Raw genomic sequence first — 8,467 nt, forward strand, 5'->3', positions numbered from 1 at the left:
CCGGCACCGGGCCGGGGTCAGGGTCAGGGTTAGGGCCGGCGCCAGGGCCGTGCCGGGGCCGCCCCACCTCCGTCCCGCCCGCCGGGGCCGCGGCCTGGGAGCTGGGGGCGGCGCGGGGCCGGGGACGCCGTGGACGGGCGAGCAGGGGGCGGCCGGGGGGAGCCCCGGGGGGAGGCGGCCGGCAGAAACGCGGTCAATAGCACGGCTCGGTTGCACTTGCCCGCGCTGCTGCCTCCTCAGCCTGGCTGGCGGAAGAAAACTAACACTGTTTTCAAGAGCGTTAACTTTTCACGGACACTGGAGTAAGGCTACTCGGATTTCTTTCTGAAGTAAATATACATGAGGGATGATCTCTGAATCATCTACTACCTACATTAGATGCATATGCGGTACCGTTACTTACTTCTGTCTATAATGTGATCATATAGAAGGGACAAAGAACCCAAGAAAACTTTTTAGCTGTGTCTGGTTGTAGGCATCCTAACAGTGTGGGCAATCCTTCCCATAATAAAAATAGGAAGAAATAACATTCACCTGGAGGAAAAGAGGGAAACAGCCAGGAGAAATTCAGTTTCCAGCTTTCCTCCCCTGTTGCTGTATCCTGTACACTCCAGAACAAGCTGGAATTCTGCACAAGCCAAGCAGCGTGAAAGGGGCAATATATAACTGGGTTTTTTTAGTGTTTAGCCTCAAACTTCAGAACTGAATACGACATCTGTTTCTCTTTTATTTGCCCACCCACCAGTCAACCTTAGGAAGTTCTTGATGGAAGTCATAGTCACAGCGCTCTACTTCCGCTAATTCCAGGTGAGCGTGCAGCACCCTGGCCTCCCATCACAGCCCCTTCAGAGAGATTACCCAGATGAATCCTGGATGATTCCCATTCAGTGCTGTGAGAAGTTGGCTAAGTCCATTCCCACTATTGCGGGCTGAAAGTCTTGTTCCTAAAAAGACCTTGTTCAGTATTGTGAATATATTCTTCATGTTGTCGAATGCTTGTTTACTTTTTAATACATTTTCTCTGTATTACACCCTTTCAGGTTGGAGCTGCTCATTGTCATCAGCTGAAATGTGTCACTACTGTTTAAAATCTATCAATGATCAGGAACAGGGGATCAAGTGCGCCCTCAGTAAGTTTGCAGATGACACCAAGTTGGGTGGGAACGTTGTTCTGCTCAAGGCTCTAAGGAGGGACCTGGACAGGCTGAATTGATGGGCCAAGGCCAAGTTTAACAAGGCCAAGTGCTGGGTCCTGCTCTTGGGTCACAACAACCCCATGCAACGCTACAGGCTTGAGGAGGAGTGGCTGGAGAGCTGCCCAGCGGAGAAGGACCTGGGGATGCTTGTCAACAGCCAGCTGAACATGAGCCGGCGGTGTGCCCAGGTGGCCAAGAAGGCCAACAGCATCCTGGCTTGTATCACGAATAGTGTGACCAGCAGGAGCAGAGAAGTGATCATGCCCGTGTACTCAGCACTGGTGAGGCCGCACCTTGAATATTGTGCTCGGTTTTGGGCCCCTCAGTACAGGAGGGACATTGAGGTGCTGAAGCGTGTCCAGAGAAGGGCAACAAAGCTGGTGAAGGCTCTGGAGAACAAGTCTGATAAGGAGGGAGCTGGGGTTGTTTAGCCTGGAGAAGAGGAGGCTGAGGGAAGACCTTATCTCTCTCTACAATTACCTGAAAGGAGGTTGTAGTGATGCGGGGGTCGGTCTCTTCTCCGTAGTAACAAGCGATAGGACAAGACGAAATGGCCTTAAGTTGCACCAGGGGAGGTTTAGATTGGATATTGGGAAAAATTTCTTCACAAAAAGGGCTGTTAAGCATTGGAACAGGCTGCCTGGGGAAGTGGTTGAGTCACCATCCCTGGAGGTATTTATAAGAGGTGTAGATGTGTTGCTCAGGGACATGGTTTAGTGGTGGACTTGGCAGTGCTGGGTTAACGGTTGGACTTGATGATGGTAAAGGTCTTTTCCAACCTAAACAATTCTATGATTCTATGATTTCTACATGTTATCATTTATAGATCAAACCATGTATTAATGACATGTGTGACTGATTAGAAGAGTACTAACTGGGTGATTTTTCATAGAAATAATGACTTGTACAGATATTTGGAAATGTTTAAAAGTGCATTAATATGTTACCGGAATGCATATGAACAACAGAAATGCTACACATTACTTGCAACAATGTTAATTAATATCCTTCTGCACTACTGATTAGTAAAAAACAACAGTTAAGATACCTTTCTGGAAAAACTCTGAGATGAAAGATCAGTGGAAATTAAGAGTCATGAAAGCAAACAAAAATACTTTCTTTGGCTGCTGTTGGAATGATCTGTCTTCTCTCCTCTAGTCCTTTGGTAATGATCCTTCAGCTGCAGCTCCTCTGGCCTTTGCATCTCTCTGGCTGGACACAGATCTGCACCCAGCTGCAAAATAAAATTGGTAACTGAATACACTCAGTAAAATTGATTGTGTTGCTCTTGCCAGAATTAAAAACTACACCGGTACGGCATTGGTTGAATAATTGTTATAGCTTATAGCATAGTGTCTTCAAGAGAAGCCTGAGTTGCCAAGCCATTGCTGTGTCTAAACAGTTCCTGTAACTTAGTCAGGTTTTGGCTTGAATCTCCTGAAGATGCCATGATAAGCCCCTTCAGCCAGTTTGATTTCTTCTAACTTTTTGGGCAGTAGTCCAGAGAACATTGAACTGTCTCTCTTGCATAACAAGATACCTGGCACCAGCCTTCCAAAGTATGAAGGGGATCAGTGGTCTGATTGCTGTGGAGTTTCAGGGACAGGTCCTTGCTGTTCAGGAGCTCTACCCTACATTTTGTCAACCTCTGTCTGAATCTGAGCTAGACCAGGTGCTCCAGAACTGCAGAGGGAGCTATAGGGAGTGATTGGCATTTCCCTGCTCAACTCCGCAGTACAGGCCAAGGCCAAGGCCAAGGTAAATCCCTGGGTATGGTATACATGCGGAGTATGTATCGCAGGCATACTGAGGCTGCTGAGTGATGTGAGGTCACTGCAAAGGTGGCATACAGGAGAAGGAGCAGACACCCTGGAGCCAGCAGGGGAACTTGCCAGCGCTGCCAAGCCCTGAATCTGAACTCCTGTGAGGGATAGTTATCTGGGCACTTTCCAACAGTGTTTCAGTAGGAACAATCTGAGCATCCCCTTTGTCCCGTGTTTAAAGGATGAGGCAAACAAGGAAGGGGCTACCCTTGTGGAAATGTCATTGAACTTCTGCCATGTTTCTCAAAGGCAGGAAAGAATTAACCACAGAAAAAAAACAGCATTTGCATAAGTGAAGAACAATATAGCCACTAAGACATTGACTTTGCAAAGCACTCTGGCAAAGTATCACCATTGACTCAACAGAAGGAGTGGTGCAGACAGGAACAGGTCCATGCAGCATCTCCTTTTTCTCCTAAGTGCCTCAGGTTGACTGTAAATCAAACATATTTTCTTCAAGATGGAGGAAAATGGTCACCAGGATCCATCACATAGCGTAGGCTCAGCTGTGTCACTGAAAACCTGTTTGAAAGTCCTCATCTAATACCTTCTGGGACTGCTCTGAACTGGCCAGAACCACGCAACTTGCAAAGTACCACAGTCCTAAAAACTGCATGATCTAATGGTACTAAAAGAAGCTGGAAAAGGAAGAACAGCCAACTGCTGCCTGCAGTTGCTCCTGTGATTAACATAATTTTTATGCAACCAATACACTGAAATCAATTCAAAATACCAGACAATCTAACAATTAGATCCTTCCTAGTGATTCTTCCAGGAAGAGAATTTCCAAGAAAGAATTAGAAAAGCAATAGTATTTCGTGAGAAGCCCTAGATACTGGGTTGGAGAAAAGTTCTATTTGTTTGACCACAGATCAAAAACCAGATAAAACTGAGTTATCAAGGATGGAGTCTTTTTCATTTCTTTTCTCCAGCTGTTACCCAAACCAACTGAAGTTAGTAAAATACAAAACAAAAAATAAAAACCACACAATAAAACAAGTAAATTTGTTAACTTTATACTCTTTCAGGGAACTTCAAACACTGTAGCTGATTTTACTTGAATCTTCTCCAAAACATGGAAACATTATTAAATTCAAGTAAATGCTGGAATTTCAGAGTGGGGTACTTTGTGGGGTACTTTGTAGGGTACTTAGGGCATCCCTCTGAAAATTTCAAGGTATTTTATTAGTTTTCACCTTCATCACTAGCTTGAAATACCACTGGGAGGCAGAAAAGAAGAAAGCTTTGACTCTATAGCACAGATTGACTGGCAAACTGTGGTGCATGTTGCACGTTTCAAAAAGCACATATAGCACTCACAAGAGGATGTTGTCTTAAATAAAGAACTGTTCTTGTAACCCAGTGAGAGGGGAGGCAGAAGCAGGGGAAGAGAAGGAAGGATGTAGCGCAGATTGTATTCCTGGCTTGAATTTTAGTATTTGTTCTCCACTTCTGTGGTCTACCAGCTAACCCAAGGATGTGTCATGTTATTTTACGTTTCCTCTTGGAAATTTTTTCTCCATTGTTTATTGTAAGCCTCTTGTTCACAACTGAGTCTTTTCTCATTTCCACTGGCATAAACTCCTGACCTCTGGCAGGCAGGTGGATCTCGCATCCTGTGGCAGCTGAACTACTGAAATGTGCTTTTTCTGTCTTGTTCTAGACAGCACCCAGTTTCCAGGTTCAAGGACGAATTAACTTACGTTTGTTCAACAGACTGGACAAAGTTAGAGCTAATGCCAGTTCTTTTCAAGTATATTTTGGATTGCTGCCCTTCTCTTAGATGTTGCTTCACTTTTAAAGCCTAAAAATGTAATTTTAATTGCAAAATAAAATTAATCTAATAAATACATGATCTTGAACCCCTCCCTTACGCAAATGATTCAAATTATGCTGTGACTGAAATATTTAAGGATTTGGTTTCACAGAATTAGAGTAATATGCACATATTTTTTGGCCCAATTCCTTTACGAAAGAAGTGATGGGGTATACTATTTTTATATATGTTCTTTGATTCTATTTGTAACTGTAATTAAACTTTTTTCCCTCATTAGGTAGATTTCTGGATACCTAGGCAGACTTACTAAGCCTACAACTTGATTTGGACAAAACAGTGCTGCCTGTTACAGAAATGGGGTTGAGAGTGATTCTGACAGTTCTTTTGTCCTAAGTTACGGAAAGGTTTCCTTAACCAGTATTAGTTATCCAGAGTAGAAGTAAAAAAATCTAAAGTGGCCACAGCATAAATATACTGGATAGATATTTGCCTTAACAACAATAAGTAGTGAGGATTATAGACAAGCTTCCCAAAAAAGTTAAGCTTCTAAATCAAAATTTAGACGTCTAAGTTGTTTCTCGAAAGCACCGAACCTGCAGCAGTTCCCATTGAGTGCTCAGGCTTGTAAACACATGACTGAGAGGCATGATGGCAGTATCAAGGGGGAAAGCAGTTGCTTTAAAAAACCTGGCACAGTCTGCTCTTGTAATATACAGTTACATTCCACAGTTTACACCACCAAAACTGAGCTCACATGCAAAAGATTTATCTGATGTTCCACTGCTGGAGGAAACAGGATCGAAAATAGGGAAAGTTGGTAGCTTCACTTTTGTGCTAGAAAGCTGCTCTATGAAGAAGGTTACACTAAATGCCTTACCTTGCTTTTCCTAAATAAACAAAAAAAAACTGCAATTAAGGAACTAATTTAAAAGAGGTAAACTCTTACTAATGCAAATTATTTACTCTAGGTAGAGGAGATAAAGCATATCTTACTGAAACCATACAAGCACTAAATGAAAGCCTATACTGAGAAATTTATATAGCAGGTCTTAAAATGGCCTCAAACAACTTGGAGATTGAACTACAGTTTGCTTTTTGAACAGCTGCATTTTTAAACTTCAAAAAGTTTTGGTTAAAATGTAACAGAGTAGTTAAAAAACTTAACAAGGTTCTCCAAAAGCTTTTATTATTTCAGTATTCACATCACGATTTGATAGGAAAAGGATGCCCTCTCTTGGTCATAGCAGAAATAATTACAGGTATGATCTTGCTATGGTAGTTGAGATAGAATTGCATTCCCTGTGTCCTGCCTTGTCAAAAATCCCCATTTCTGCCAGATAGCAATTGTTTGATAATTTAGTGCTAGTCTTTTTGTAATTTGGAGGCAGGAGTTTCCCTCTGCTTGTCTTTAGAATTGTGCAATAGATAACAAATGTCAGTGAATAAAAAATACTTGCACTGTTCCTCACGCTGCTACAATATTCCTGTTTCCATGACGCTCCATTATCAAGGAATGAAAAGAAATACTGACAACATAATGGGAGCTCCATGCATTTGGAAAATGACCGTCTTTCCTGTATCTCATTTTTACATAAAACTTTAAGTTGAAGTTGTATTCAACTAAATTTTACTTTCTGAAGTCCCATTGTTAATATATAGAAAACTTAAGTAAATTATTATAGTAATACACTTTACTAAAGACACTGAAACGCCACTATGGGCCTAGGGGGTTTGTTTTGCTTTCTATCTTCTGTGAGCAAATTGTTGAAAGGAATTAATGTTGCCACCCCTGAGAACACTTTGCTTCTGTAACCATTCCTGTATTAGTAATTTTTTCTGGAGTCATGTGCTTGCTTGGTAAATGCAAATATCTCACCAGGTATTTGGCTCGATGCCTTCACTACTTTAGAAATTGTTTGGAGATTGTATTTCTGATTAGCATAATTATGCTCATTTTTATTCTTGGTTTGCTTGCCAAATACTCAGTCTCAAACTTCCTGCTTGTTCGTATTTTGTAGGCAATAGGTTAGTCATAGTCTGCTTGTTTTTCACGGAAAGATTGCAAAGATGCATGATCAAAAGAAGTAGTACTATATTGTCCGGCAATTCTACCCCATGTCCTAAAATGGGAGTGCACTGAAAAGGTTTCAACATGTTTGATTTAAACTATAGTTTCTGTCTTACATAACAAGAACAGCTTCATAAGATCACAAATGGTAATTAACTCTTTGCAAATATGCTGAAATGATTCATATTTGTTCCCTCCAGCACAATTATCTGATACCAGTAAGAGACATTTCTGCCTTTTTCAGGGATGTGTGACCACTATTCAGAGTTTGAAGTATAGTTAGATCTATATTAGGAATTGATAGTTCATAATGTAGTGCTTCGGATCATATAGTAACCAAACCTGAAAAAGACTAGCCAAAAAAAAGTACAAAAGCTTTACTCTTGAGGAAGGAAAGCACTCCTTACACAAAAAACATACTTGCAGATAGAGATGGGAAGCTTGCAGTTTGTTTGAAGCTTCTTAGGAAAATATGGTGTGATACAAAACCAGCACGGTAGCAACCCTTCAGTACAAGCTCTGCAAAGGGGGTGTTATTATCGATTCTGAAGAACTATCTTTCCATTCCTAGTTCTGTTAAAATCAGATTTATCCTCAGAATATCTGCTTGGGTCTGAAGCAACATTAACTTTCCATTTAGCAGATGTATCTCTCTGAAAAAAGAGGAAAGTTTTATTAAAGTGACAAGGCTGTTAGAAGACAGAATCACAGTATTAAGTAACATTTAAAACCAAATTAAGTAATATATAGTTTACACTTATGGGCACAAATTTAAAGCTTCCATTTGTCCACAAACAAGCTCCAAATAACTCAAGACAGCACTACTTGAGGAGGCATTTATCTCCACGCCTATGGTCAGCAAAGATGGCTTGGTGGCTCTACAGCACATTCACTCTTGACATGGAAGACCCCAAATCTGGTGACCATGTAGACAGGCTACAATTGCCATTCAAACCCTCTTTGGTGAATGAACTCTAGGTATTCTGCACCGATGATGGACAGAGTAAAGTTTCATGTAGGTGCCAGCTGATGAAAGGACTATATTGAATGATGAAGTTTTAACACTACATTCAGAAACCTGTTCTTTATTACAGCACTCGATTGTTACTTTATTGTACCTACTGCTGGTGTATTGTAATACAATATTTTTGTAGAGGAAACTGTACAATTTCCTCTACAGATGTAAATGTTTGCTGGAACAAAGTCTTCCTGACAAAAACACCATTAAAGAATTCTCAAGCATTTCAGTGTCCTTAAGATGAGATAATGTTTTTCTATTTAAAGACTTGCTTTAAATATGAGATAATAATTTTCTGTTTAAAGACTTGCTTTAAAGCAATAATCTGTTTTATAAATAAAAGATTTGTAAGTATGAAGCAAACTGGAAGAATAAGTCCCCTATATAGCAAAGCCATACCTGCTCATACCATCAGTGCAGGCAAGCAGAGAATCACTCACATCTTTCTTTTCATGAAGCAGCAGCATGTGAGCTCAGTCACATACCAGATCAGCTGTCAGCAAGAAGACTTACCAAATATGCTATTCTAAATTCTTAGTTGAAACAATTAAACACAGCATGCAGCTCATGGTCTAAAAACAAAGC

General features: G+C 41.1%; 1 long non-coding RNA gene across 1 annotated transcript; it reads left to right on the plus strand.

The window, feature by feature from the left end:
• Positions 1-178: 178 nt before the first annotated feature.
• On the plus strand, positions 179-8,243 carry LOC142056592 (uncharacterized). Its single transcript, XR_012660390.1, has 3 exons — positions 179-302; positions 746-807; positions 1,041-8,243. It is a non-coding gene; the product is annotated as an uncharacterized LOC142056592 (long non-coding RNA).
• Positions 8,244-8,467: the final 224 nt, after the last annotated feature.

This window comes from Phalacrocorax aristotelis, chromosome 4 (genome assembly GCF_949628215.1).
Source record: "Phalacrocorax aristotelis chromosome 4, bGulAri2.1, whole genome shotgun sequence".
NCBI lineage: Eukaryota > Metazoa > Chordata > Aves > Suliformes > Phalacrocoracidae > Phalacrocorax > Phalacrocorax aristotelis.